General features: G+C 40.6%; 1 protein-coding gene across 1 annotated transcript in view; it reads right to left on the minus strand.

Annotated features, from left to right (window-relative positions):
* ANKFN1 (ankyrin repeat and fibronectin type III domain containing 1) overlaps nucleotides 1-14,330 on the minus strand; it is a 319,561-nt gene that overhangs the window by 144,921 nt on the left and 160,310 nt on the right. Inside the window, exon 3 of the mRNA XM_046677042.1 lies at nucleotides 775-909. The gene's annotated coding sequence lies outside the window, so the exon portion shown is untranslated. The remainder of the gene's footprint in view (nucleotides 1-774; nucleotides 910-14,330) is intronic.

The raw sequence follows: 14,330 nt of genomic DNA on the forward strand, positions 1-14,330 counted from the left end.
AAACTCAGCCTTGATTATCAGTGGTACTTCCAGTGGCCTTGGCTAGGTCAAAGACCAGCACGGGTAACAGGACATTTACAATATCCCACTTTAAACCTAGTGCACCCTACCAACCAAACATCTTCATGGAATAAAGAAAGGATTTAAGGAACACAGGTGCAAAAGTGGCAGTGGATCAAGCAAGGGTTTGCATGCAAGCCCATTGTGTCCCCTTGGCAGGTATCCTCAACATCACAGTCATGATGTTATTTATGGGCACTCTCACCTAGGATAGACAGAATGCTGGCATTCCACTCTGCATGTCAAACCTGCAAACTAGATTAAAGACAGCAATATGCCTGGATTTGTAGTCAGGATTATCAGCATGATGGGATCCATCTTTACCTGATCCAACAGGTATTTTGTAGGTACTCAGGAACCCAACTGGAAATTGATCTTATACAAGAAAAGAATAATTTATCTTTCATAGCTAATGCTAATCAATTATGCAAACACATAATGGCCTTAAGCTTGCTGCAATCAAAATGCCCAATTACCAAAAATGGGGCTTCCTCACCCCCATCCTTGCCTCTCCACATGGACATGTATGTGCTGTTGCAGACGACTGTGTATGTGCTTGTGTGCATTCTTCATGGACTGCCTGCAGCTAACTTTGGAAGATGTAGATTTTTTTATATCATTTAAACTGCAGCAACACATACATACTTAAAAATAATCAGTGACTAAGAAAGCTCCACGTTCACATGAAGAAAGACAACAGTCAATTTGACTTACCAGTTTAGGTTGCTCGAGGCAGCAGAGGAACAAGTTGTTGGTAATTGTCCAGTGCTTTCATTCAATAAATCACATTGGCTTTGCTTTCTCCTGTAGCTCAGCCTCTGCGCAAAGCAAGCAAACCTCCTTCCTATTCTGTGTAAAGAATAAAATGCGAACAGGATCACTACAGGCAAGAGCCGAAGTCCATGATCACTAAGCTACTCTTAAAGCAAAATAAAAGAGCAAATGACGTACAGGGAGAGAAGGGGAGAGGGAAACTGCTTGGCTCCGAATCTAGGTGTAGTATATTCTTGGGACTGCAGCCTCGGGAAGGCTTGATTTCTCAAGCTCTCATGCGTATAGTAAAAGGATGCCGTGACTTCAGTATGTCTTTAGCCTATTGTATCTGTGAGGTCCATAAGGAGCGGCATTCAGGGACAGCAAGCTTCATGGCAAACAAGACTGAATTGGTACCGACTGTCACTCAAGGGTGAGCAAAGGGGCAGCGAGGCAGCCACTTAGCTTGGTACTATACCAACTGCAGGGAAAGAAATATCGTCTGGCTTTCAAGAGCTCATCCAGCATTCTGTGACTGCAAATGATCTACAGCTCTCCTGGGACCAGGCACCCCTTTATTCCAACAGCTGCCTGAGACCAGAAGCACACAGGTGGCAGCCACATCCCTTCACCTCGAGACACCTGTGCAATCCTTTACAGGCTCCCAGCAGGAGCAAGGGGCATCTTAAGAAAGTTCCCAGTCCTGTCACGGCTGCACAACCAATGCTCGAGCTTTTGTCTGAGGAGGTTCTGAGAAAGTAGTCAGCAGACCTGGGACTTAGGACACCAAAATGCTCAGTCTTAGGAGGAAGGTTCCAGTGCTTCCTCCACGCCAGCAAGTATGGGTGCACCTGGCTCCTTTCACGTTGTTGTGCTTTACATGACTAGTAAGACACACAGAATGGATTTCCTAGAAAGCTGCTTATGTAGGCATTTTTCATGTTTCTTGCTGAAATAAAATGGCGAGTGACCTTTACAGGCTGCTTACTATGCTGGGGAGACATTGCTGATTGAGAACACATATGAATACCACACACATGCACATGAGCGCACGCACACACACATCCTTAGCAACAGCATTAAGGATCTCTCTAAAGCTCTATTCAGATGCTCTGTATGCCAGATGAAAGCTTAGCTGCTGTGATGATTCAGAAATAATTCTGGACCCTTTTACTAGGCACTGATTCTGGTCTGTTATTTATACCTGGCACCGAATCAACTCCCAAATTTTGAATGTGACTCTGTGGCACATCAGGAGAAAGTCTCTTGGTTATAAACAAGAGGGTGGAGTGTTAATCTGTGGCCTGGTGATTAATTAGAATCCTGGGAATGGGATCTTGTATTCCTGAAAATTTCCCCGTTTCTAAAGACAGCTCTCACCCTGGCAGCTCACTGGTCCCAACAGGTGGCTGTTCTGGAGCTGGAATTTGAGGCAAGGCTAAGTGACTCATAAAACCTGGGTGTACAAAGGAAGAGTTCAGTTTAGCTTTTCACAATTGTCTTTTACTTCTCTTGTTCGAAAGGCAATATCTCCCTTTGGAACATTTTTTCTCTTTTTCTCTCCTTGGATTTATTTGTCTGTGGAAGCTTTGCTACAAATGATCTAATTTGGGAATATTCATACCCTCGAGGTTCAGAAGGCTATTTTTTCATCAAGGATTAAGAAAGAGTCAGACTACCCTTTTCCAGTTTAAGCCTAAATGATTGCCAGGTAAAACTTTACCCTTATCTCTAGAAAAACTTTGACTTCAATGCAGATTTACTTAAATTCCGTCTCCTGGGGTAAGTCAGGTGACTCTGAGCAATTTTACTAAGGTTAGGGGCTACCTCACAGGGGTCATGAGTTCCATCTGCTATGTAAACCTAAGGGGACAATGCCTCCTGTGATAGTGGCATTGCTTTCTGGAGCAAATGGTCAAGTCTGAGTCATTTCATGAGTCCGTGTCCATTGCAAAGGAGATCCATTCATTCATCCATTCATTCATTAAGCCACTCTTCAATAGACGTTTATTAAGTACTTAGTAGGTTAGATACACTGTGCCAAATACTTTAACTTTACCAAAAGCCTATCTGTGAAGTATAAATTCCTGCGATACTTTAGCAAAATTCTCTATAATTTGGCTCTGCCCACCTGTCTAGCCTAATTTCTTGCCACCTTCCTTCTTGCCCTCCATGCTATATAGCCTTTTGGAATGTCTTTCAGTTCCTTGGAAATGCCATACCCTCTCTTAACTCCAGAATTTTGCGTATGATATTCTTCTGTCTGAATGTCAGCCACTTTTGTCTGGCTAACTCATGTACAGTCTTAGAGTCTTGGCTTAAACATCACCACTCTGGGACATTTTTCTAGCCCCTGTGCTGTTAGGGTCCCTGCTTTAGGTCCTATAGTACCTTATACCCTCCCATCATTATATCCATCAGATTTTGTTGCTCTTACTTATTTAACATCAGTCATTCCCATTATACTGTAAGAGTTTAAGTGCAAAGTCTCTTATTCACTGCCTTATTTCTAGTGTCTAGCAGAATTCCTACCACATAGAAGGCATTCAATAAATATTTAGTGAATGTTTGTTGAAGTGCTTAGCATGTATTTGTTGAATGAATGAGTAAACCATCTCAAAGAATAACTTGGATCTGAGAATTGAAAGAAACCCTAAACTTCACTTAGTACGTCTAATTTTTCCTTCTAAGTGGCCATCCATTGAATGCTTGCCTCCTCCAATTATTCCTTCGCAATTAATCTCAGCCCATACTGATCGCACACTTATTTTGTCCTCCACCCCCGGCACTTTTACAGCATGTTCTTGCTTTTTGTTCTCCAGCTGTTTCCTGGAGTTCGTCTCATCTCTACAAACCGGTATTCTCCATAACTCCTAGCATAAGCCTGCAATTATCTGATGCTTGATTCATTCAACAGCAAACATTTGAACAGGGAGTTAAACGATCAGAGTCTTGCTTTAGGAAGATTACTTTGGTATTAGGAGAAGGATAGGTTGGATTGGCGAGACGTAGACAGGACTCTAATAATGACTACAGCACAGAGATATGATTTAAAAGGAGCGTTGCCGTTTCTTTCCCTCCACCCCTCCCCCAGTACCCCACCCTCCATATCATAATACCAGTGTTCTCATTTGGAACACTGAGAATGTTTGTTCCATACTCAGCACTTCCCCTCCACCCAATTCCACCCCCACAGTTAGTTCACTTGCTTAGGTTATTCCTGAACATGTCTCACTGATTAAAGCTCCTTTGAAGACAGGGATTGCATTTTAGTTATTTTGTATCTTCCCCCTCCAGCCGGCACACTGCCGGGCCCAGTATCTTGCAGCACTTACTGCTCAATAAATAAGAAAGGAAAGTACTTATTATATGCAAGGCATTGGTTGAATCACTATGAGGAGGGGTACAAAGATGAATGAGGCATCTTTTCAAAGATAAAAGATCTATTTAGTGAGAGAGATGCAGCTTATTATAATACAGCGAAGAATTAAATAAGTGCCATAAAAAAAGTATGAGCAATATGCTAAGGGATCACAAAAGAATTATTATTTCCTCTGGATGCTTAGGGAAGACTCATGGAAAAGGTTGCTTTTGAACTGAATCTGGAGGAATGAAGACATCTAGAGGTTGAAAAAAAGAGAAGGGAATGGAATCAATGCACAGAATTCCTAGAACATTTGAGGAATAACAGGTAGTCCAGTTGGGCTGAAGTAAATCATGATGGGAGCATCTAATGGAATTCAGTCTCCAAAAGTAGGCTGAGGCTAGATTGGGGAGCACTCGAATGCTATGTTGAAGAGTTTGGACTTTATCCTGTAGGTGACAAGGATTTGAGCAGGAGAATGTCAGCGCAGCTGATTAAGATTCCTCTGGTCTAGCCATTGGGGACCATGAACTGAAGTGGTAAGAACCTAGAAGCAGGAAAACACTGATAGTGAGGGCCTGTGAAAATGGAAATTAGGAGATAAACATGGGACACATTTTGGAGGTAGAACTTATAGGACTTGTCAACAGTACAGGTGAGAGTAGGGGAGGAAGTGAGAGAGAGTGAGAAAGAAGCTGAAGATGACTTTTAAAGTTTTAACCTGTATGATGGCAGATGATGGTGACATCAGTACATCCCAGTACACAAACATAGAGATAATTTAGGCATTGATGTCAGGGACTGTGTACCTTTTGAAGACAGAGAAAAAGGCAGGAGACTGAGTCCTTGGAGCCTCATGAATGTGCCTGGACTGGTTTGAAGAAGCAGTTCAGTAGCATCTCAAGAAGTCAGTTCAGGCTGTGACCCATGAAGCAACACTCAGGGCCATTTACAGGAGAATGGGTGTAGAGTTTCCCTAGAAAGAGGACTTCTCAGTTAAATGTGAGGGTTTGCAATTTCCCATCTTGGAGCCATTTAGCTCATTAGAAAGAACCTTGGTTTGGGATGAGGAGTTTGAGCTTGTGTCCTCAAGCTACTCCTCACCAGCTGTGTGACCTTGGGCAAGTTACTTTCTATTACTAGGTCTCAGTTTTCCTACTTGTAAAATGAGGGAGTTGGGTCAGTTAAATTCAAAGGTTCCTCTTAGTATTTTGTTCTCTAATTTGTGAAGTGCAACGTTCAGAATACTTGTGAAACTAGGCGAAAGCCTACCAACATCAGAAGCTACTAATGTCCACTCTCTCCTGCAAAATCATGCCCATATTTTAAGAATGTCCATATATCACTGAAAATGCATGTCTGCCCTGCGGTTAGTTCCATGTGGTTTGTTTGTGAGACGTAAATTTAAATTGATCACTTTTTGATGACCATTTTCTAAGAATTTTTCACTCATTTTTTTTCAGCCAAGATTTTTTTAAGGGGGTGCCTTTTCATCGGAGTCTCAAAATTAAATTATGGGAAGAAAGCGGCAGTCCCTTACTGTGGTCAGCAGAGTCTGGCCAGCCTACTTCCGCTCCCTAATCTCCTGACCTTCCTTAGGGCGCGGCTGCTCAATAACGCTCCGATTCTTTTTTCAAAAATAAAATGTGCTACTTATCAAAAGCTGCTAAAAAAAAGACAGAAAATAAGAAAAGAAAACTAACACCCCAGGGTGTATCTGAACATGCTTATTATGTGCAAAGTTGTTAGTAATGAATGTGAAACTCTGCCATCTCCTCCCTCTCAATTTCTAAGCCCCAAAGAAAAAGAAAAAGTGGTGGGGGAGGGCATTGGCTATTCAATCCAAAGCAGACCTTTTCAAAAGGGGCAGACTGTTCATAGGCATGGTATTTCTTGATTATTTTGTTTTAAGCACCAGTTGACCTTTCAGACTAAAAGTAAAGGTCCCAAAATATCCTGAGAAACCTTCTTTTGGATTTTTTTCTCTAAGTCTTGGAGACTAGATTCATGACATTCAAAAAGACTCTTCAAAAAGAGATGGTCCGTATGACTTCTAGTGTGATTTGATGACAGAGTGTTTATCTGAACTAATCATGTGAGATTTTCCAGTGTTGCATTTTTGAGAAATGGGATTCTCTTAAGGAGGTTACAAGCACTTCACTGAAAGCTTTCCAAGAACGGCTTCATACCACCCGCCTCTCAGCAGCCTCTCGCCAGGCTGTAGCACCGATGTGATAATCAGGGTCCGTGCTTCTGAAAAGTCTTCTTGTTCTGGCTGCCGCCCTCCTTTCAGTCATCATTAGAATTCTCGAGCTATGAATCCCCTATTGTCTGTCTGAGCCCAGGACCCCCACACCGTGCCGGGGAAGGAATGTGAACCTCCTAGGTCTGCCTCTAAGTCTCAGCCTTATCCAGCAGGTCACAAAGCCCCATTTATACACAGCTCCTAAGGTTTATCGTAATTCTTTATCTGCTCAGCCCCATATATCCTCTAGGGCAGTCAGGAGACGTTTGGTAATGAAGCCCATTTATCCTCATTTTCTCAATTGGCACACTTAAAGTTCTAATATTTATGTTCACACTGTCCTAATTCTGGATGTCAAAGATACTATACTAGACAAGTAGCATTGCCAAAGCATAATTGAACTGCACAGGAGAGTTCACCAGAGTCTGATACATAATGTGGTTTGTCATATTAGCAATCATTGCATCACAAATAGTTACTTTTAATAGCTTGGTTGAAAAATAATAATAAATGCTGCCCTTTATCAAACACCTCCTGTGTGTCATGCAGCAATATCACTGAATTCTCACACCCTACAAAGAGGAGTATCTGCTTTTTATTGATGAGGAAAATGAGGTTCAGAAAGATTAGTTAAGTTGTATATGTACATTAAGGAGCTGAGCTGAGATTCAAACCCAGATCTCTGACTGCAAAGCTTGTGGCATTTGTACTTTACTTCTTTGCCTCTTACCAGAAATACAATTTGTGAGTTGTCTTAAATTGGTATAACACACTTATTTTTCATCACAAATATGTGAAGAATTATGAACTTAGGCTGTTAAAATGTTTTGGCCAACCAAGTAATGAGATCTGTTCTGTTAAGCATTAGCACAGTGTCAGTTCACAGTAGGAATTTGTGACATTTGTTTCACCTATCAATAGGTGGCAGTATTCACCTAAATCTCTCCGAGAGGAATTAGCACAGGTCACTTCTCCTTACAACTATCCCCAAGGCCATCTACATTCTTTGATGCACTGGATTTTATCAGAAGGAATAGCATTTACAATAAATGCGTTGCTAACTAGATCTTGATCATGCCTCTGTATAGTGAGATTTGGACTGTAGAGGGGTTGTGGGAGAGGACAATGAGCCATCACAGAGATATTGGGACCCCTTTTCATTCACAACATTCATTTTGGCCATTTCTCTGGGGAGTTGTTTTGTTTGCAACTTAAAGCCAAAGATTTTTGTGTCTTCACTTACTTTAAAAACGTTCTGCAGAATTCTCAAATAATTTAAAAATGAAATTGTTAATGCCCTAGGATTTGATGACTCATACAATCATAATTCAGAGAAAGAGTTTCTTCAAATCCAGGTAAAAAGTAACTGGCAGACTGCATGGTTTCAATGTGGTTTCAAAACCCTACGTGCATGTAAACCTACCCATCAAACCATCTGAATCCTCAGCAGGATGCATGAAAACTGGAGTCCACAAGATAGGTAAGGGCTCAATATACAAGTCAAAGTGGTCAAGCTGATGAGCCAAAATACTAAAGGATAAATGACTGCTGAATTTTAGGCAGACTCTTCCTCCTATTCCTATGTATTCTTCCTCCTCCTTTTTTGTAGAGAAAATCTTAATATCAAAAATATCTGTAGTTAAAAGCATTAGCACAGAATCTGTCTCTATTTTCTAGCTATCAATGAGTCTGCCTAGTAGGATTTACTTTTTGTTTGTTTGTTTTGTGAAGAAGGTTGAGCTAACCTTCTGTGCCAATCTTCCTCTATTTTGTATGTGGGACCCTGGCACAGCATGGCTTGATGAGCAGTGTGTAGGTCCCTGCCCGGGATCTAAACCCACGAACCCGGGCTGCTGAAGTGAGCGCACTGGACTTAACCACTACACCACCGGACCAGCTCAAATTTGCTTTTATAAAGCCAAGAAAACAAGTGCAGTGGGAGATAAAAGGATAAGCTGAAAGATTCTTAGACCTGTCTTTGTGTTGACTTGTCCATTTTCATTTGGGATACTTGGAACTGATCATTATCATTGACGACCAAAAAGCACTTGGAAATCAGATAAGATGGGGAGTCCTAACTCTCAACTAGGTTGACTCAAGTAAGATTCTGAGGAGACCAGATTCTCTCAGAAGAATTCAGATTGGCTGGTGGATGAAGATAGAAGGCTGCAGAGACTGCATATTAATGCTCTTTTATGTTCCCAAATGGTGTGAACGTCTTTCTCTTCTCTCACTGTAGTCTTCGTAACTATGTTAGTGTTCTCAGCAAAGTCTAACTTTGTTAGAGTTACTTGGGACTCTGCTTTCTTGACTGGATTGAGATCTCCATGAAGGCAAGATTCAGGTCTCACTAACCTTTGAATTTGCCTGTCAGCTCAAGGATTGGAGCCCTGTGCATGGTAGATGATGTTCAATACATCTGTATTTAATTGAACTGAATTAAAGAGAACTCAGAGGAATGCATTTTATACTTTGTCCCTAGGTTTAAAGAAAAATTGCAGCTTGGGTGTTGGATACTACACATGGGTCACATTTCTTGTTTCTCATCTAGTTCTTCCATTTCTGGATAGCATTGGTAAGCGACTGTAGGCATATCATGCCAAAGCCCAGCCCATTCCCGGAACCATTAATTAACTGATTTTATATCCTTGGCAAGGCCACCTTATTTTGTAGAATGCCCTGGCCATATGAAGGTTAAATGCAGAGAGAGGCAAAAAAGCTGTTACAAGGGACATTAAGTGACCCACATCTAGTGTATCATTCCAATCACTAATGCTTCCTGCCTTTGTGGTTTAGAGACCCAACCTGTGCTTAAAAGCCGAGCACTACAATGCTGTTTCCTAATGGTGGCTATCATTGTTTCCCATATTAGGGCAAAGCTAAGCACAAGGGGAGACATTCATCTTCAAAAGCTTACAAAATTACATTCAACCCATTAGGCATATCAGGAGATATTGCCATGCTCGGGAAATGAATTACCCAGCTGAATATCACAGGCATAATGAAGTTGTCAGCAGTGACAGTGCAGCTGTAGATTGCCTGATTATGTATTTATTGACTCTTCTGGCCATTCAGGGACACACCAGGAAGGAAATTGTCGTCATGTTGTCCACCACATTCTCAGCCCTGACCCCAGCCATGGTGATAAATCTGATATCCCTAGAAGCACATGGAAAACAACAATAACAACAACAAACCAGAAAAAGCATCCTCTTATTCCTGGCATGGCTGGAGTCTCCCCTCTCCTGTGGCTTCAATCTGTCATCTTCTTTTTAAAAAAATGACCATGACAAGGAGTGTATGTTTAGATTCTGGTCCTCCAAACAAACATTTCACAATGGGCTTCCTTTGCCTTTGTTAACTTCAAAATAAGCAGCAGTCCAGCAAGAGAGCATTAACTACGTGGGTGGGATTTACACCTTTCCTTGATGTCAAAGATGAAGGCAGGCTGAGTTGTTCCCTTCTGCAGAAGGGCCTAAGCAGGTTGATATGTAGTGTCTCTTGATGTCAACTGGAATCTTCTCAAGATTCCCCTGTGGGTTTTTTTGTTTTTTTGTTTGTTTTTTGTTTTGTACTTTTAGCCTCCTTCTCTATTAATTGAAGGGTTGAACTAGATGATCTCAAAGGCCACTTCCAGCTCTAACATGCTATGGTAACAAAAGGCTAGCAGAGCACTTAGCACATAAAAGAGTATCTCTGCCACAAAGACAAAATGCTTTTTTTCTGCCCAGCTACTTTTGGTTTGTATTGGACATATGTTCTGATACTTCAGAACCAATGTATGTGACCTCTCTTTCCCTAGAGTGCAATGAAAAATCTGGTTTAAACGTGTTATTTATCAGGACTGTTTCTTTAAAAAAAGGAAAACTAATGTAGACGTGCCTCACTCATTCATAGAACTATATCTATTCGTGTTTTCTTTGGATAAAGCCAACAAGATGTTTCTGCTGGTGAGACTGATGCTTTTTACGTGCTTACCATATTGCATAAGAGCATTTGATCCTTGGAGTACCCTAGGTGGCCCCACTCAGTGGGTAGTGATTTGCATGAGTAATCTGGATAGTTTTGGTGGTCAGTCAAGCCATGGAGAACATTCTCCTCTCTCCACTCTCATTTATTTTTTTCTCTTGAGTGCCAACCAAAATGGGTTTTCATAAACTCTTCCAGGAATATTTCTGTTTGGAGTTTGAGTCCAGGTTTAAGTTGAATTCTAGGCCCCTAAGACCAAATTTCAGAAAGGGTCCTCTTACCCTCGGTTAACTGATAAATAAATAAATCTCTAAAGAGGCCTTCCCTCTTTTCCAGGTTTTCTTTCTCCATTTGCTTTGCAGCCTGAGAGTTCCTTAGATGATATTTGTGTTGCTGGCTTGGGATCCAGTCTCCTGCCAAATTGCTCACCTGCCTACCCCCACAAGAAATACCTCACCAATTTGACAAATAGTTTAACTCTATAACTTCATGACATCAAACCTTAGTATAGAAGAGGGAATTCTTTGTAATTAATCACAGTGAGAATTCAAAATACTAAGGCAAAGGAGAAGTGAGGAAGTTAACTGTATGTGCGCATTCAAATATAATGAAGACCTGTAGCTGTGCGATGGGAACCAGCAATTATAAAGGCAGTCTACACTGTCACTTAAAGACTGGACTGTAAATGCCATGTTACCCATTAAAATTACTCTTAGCTGAAAGGAAAAACATCTTCCACTTTTCTTCTAAAAATGCCAGACCAAGTTTGCTGTACAAATGTTGGAAGCATCTGACCTAAAAGCACACAGCAGCAAAAAGGCATTTAATGAATTAGAGAAGAAAGAAAAACAGAGGAAGAAATAAAAAGAAAGTTAAAGAAGTTGTAATAATACTTTTTAAGAAAGCTTTAAAGATTCATCTCATTAAATTTTAGCCTCATCTCTATTATTGCAGTCTTCCCCTTACAGACATTGGCACAGCCCTCTTATTCCTGGCCTACTTCTGTCTTTAGACTTCTGTTCCACTTCCCTTTCTTCACTCTGTCCCAGACTCTGAACTCCCATGAGAGCAGACATGGGAGAGGCTGAATGGGGTGCTCTGGCCACTTTGTAAGATTGCTCAGCAGAGCTTTTTCAAGGACTGCATATGCCAAGTACTCAATGTAATTCTATGGCATTGTCAGACCTACCGGATACACCTCGCAGGAGAGCAAAGGCATTGAATGGAATTAGAGGCTCAATGGCTTATTCACTTCATTCATTATTTGGGGGAAAAATCCAAGACTTTGCTTCGGAGAGGATTAAAAGGACTGCAACAGGCGCCTTCCGTCTGTGCTGCCAATCTAGTTAGGATAGGCTCCTCTTGGTTTGAAAGAGAGTTCACAAAAGTTTCCCTTAGTTCTCAGATCTTCAACACTCAAACTCAGTGTATCAAATACAACCAGAGCTAGTTATTCATTCTCACTGCTCCTTCAGTAATTTACCTTCAGTATCAAGGAAAAGGAAGGATTTTCCATGACAGTCTACCTCCAAAATGCATTTACTTCTCAAAGAAAACACACACACACAGAGTATATTCACCGTCTTCTCCACATGTATAAGTGAGAAAATCAAGCACATAGGAGCATTTACACTTCATCAACCAAACATTAATTTAGTGCAATGTGACATATGGATAGGAGAAACCGTGGCTGTTTTAACTGATTGAATTAAAACCAAATAGGCTGAAGAGAGTTCCATGTAGCCCAGTGGAACACATTTGCCCTTGAACAAGAAGAGTTTATTTTGAGCTTGGCAGCACTGAGTAACTGAGACTGAGAGTAGATTCTGGCCTGAGATGGCATCAGGCATCACACAAGGCCCCAAGAATTAAAGTGAATTGGTTTTGAAGTCTGTTTGAAAAAGAATACTGTTGCTGTCAGTTAACCTAAAATCATTTTCCTCTTCTTTCCTCCATGTCTATACCTTTTTCTACAGTACCTTCGTCTAACAGACCCTGAGGTTCAGGGTGTTATAGAACATTGCAGAGGTAAGCCAAGGCCAAAGATCCATTGTAGGAAAAAGTCCATATATTGCAAATGAGATACCAGTTAGAGCCAGGAGATGTGAATAAAAAGACTTGGGTTTGTTACTTGTTAGCTGTGAATCTTTGGCAAGTCACTTGACTTCTGAGTCTCAATTTTCTTATCTGTAAAATGGAATTAATAGTAGTCACCCCGCAAGAGGCTTGAATAGACACATCACAACAGAAGATGTACAAATGGCCAATAAGCACATGGAAAGGTGCTCAGCTTGATTAGTCATTAAAGGATTGTAAAATAAAACCACAATGAGATATCAGTTTACACCCACTAGAATGCCTAACATCAAATGAAGGTGAGGATATGAAACAACTGGAAGGCACATAGATTGTTGATAGGAATGTAAAATCGGATAACAACTTTGGAGAACTGTTTGGCAGTTTCTTATAAAGTTAAATATAACATACTTTATAACTCAGCAATTCTACATTGGGTTTTACCCAAAAGAGAGGAAGATAAATACCCACAAAAAGAATTGTACAAGAATATTTATAGGCACTTTGGTCAAAATAGCCAATCTGGAAACAGTCCAAATGTCATTAATGGGATTACAGATCAACAAATTGTGGTCTATTCATTCTATGAAATATTACTCAATAATAAAAAGGAATTAACTCTGGAGACACATAACTATGTGACTGAGATAATCTCAAAAACAACAATAACAACACCAACATTATATTGAACAAAAGAAGACAGACACAACGGAGTACTTACTGCATGATTACATTTCTATGAAGACCAAAAACTGGCAAAACTGATCACAATAGTGATAGAAATCAAAACAGTGGTTGCCTAGGATCGGGGTGTTGGGATATTTAATTGAACAGTGGTAGGAGGAAACTTTCAGGCACGTTGGAAATGTTCTGTATCTTGATTTAGGTAAGTGTATACAATTATTGAAACGTATCTAACCAAACATTTAAAATTTATTCATTTTATTGTATGTAAATTTAAAGAAGAAAATGCTTGCCCTAGCTAGACGTGTTGGAAGATTCAGTGAGATGTAAAGCAAATGTAAAATGCCATGTAAATCTGATAGATAGATAGTAAATAGATTAAAAAAATAGATAAAAAAATAGATAGTAAATAGATAAAATCAAACATAGACTAGGCTATGGGCAGCATGTGGAGACGTGTCTGGAAGCCAAGTACAAGATCCCAGGATGTGAATCCAGGCTGCAGCCCAAGAACTAAGAACCATCCTTTTTCCACCTGAAGGCGGACACTGCTGCGAGCCCATGTGGTGCCTTTGTGAGAATCAGAAAAACAAACCTCTTCCTTCCCATCACTGTGGCATACTGCTTAGGGAGCAGAGACTGGCTGGATTTCAGCACCCTCTTACACCCTGGGCCAGCCCTGTTTGTGCCAGGAACAACCTCCATAGCTCTATATGAGGGCCCTCCTCAAGGCCTTTGTACATACTGTTCCATCTGCCCAAAACATTTGTCCCTGTTTTCACAGGACTGGCTCTCCTTCATCCTTCAGATCTTGGCTTAGATGACATTTCCTCAGAGAGGCAATATTCTGCCCTAATCCTCATTAATCTCTATCTCAACACCCTGTTGTTTTCCTCAAAGCACCAGCCATAATTTGTAATTATGGCAATTAGGGCAGGTGGGATTAGGAGCCAGACACTGAGAATTAGTGACAACATCAATGAGCAAAAGATATATATTGGTGTCAAATTTTTATATAATGCAATAAATAATAACATTTCACTAATGCTATCTTGATTGGCCATACAATTTTTCTGACTTGCTTTTCTGGAAATTCATTTTTTAGGTCATCAAAATTTATAATTTTGCTGATTTTCAATTGATATAATTGAAGGCAATATCAGTGTTCAGCCTTTCCTG

This window comes from Equus quagga, chromosome 11 (assembly GCF_021613505.1).
Source record: "Equus quagga isolate Etosha38 chromosome 11, UCLA_HA_Equagga_1.0, whole genome shotgun sequence".
NCBI classification, from domain to species: domain Eukaryota; kingdom Metazoa; phylum Chordata; class Mammalia; order Perissodactyla; family Equidae; genus Equus; species Equus quagga.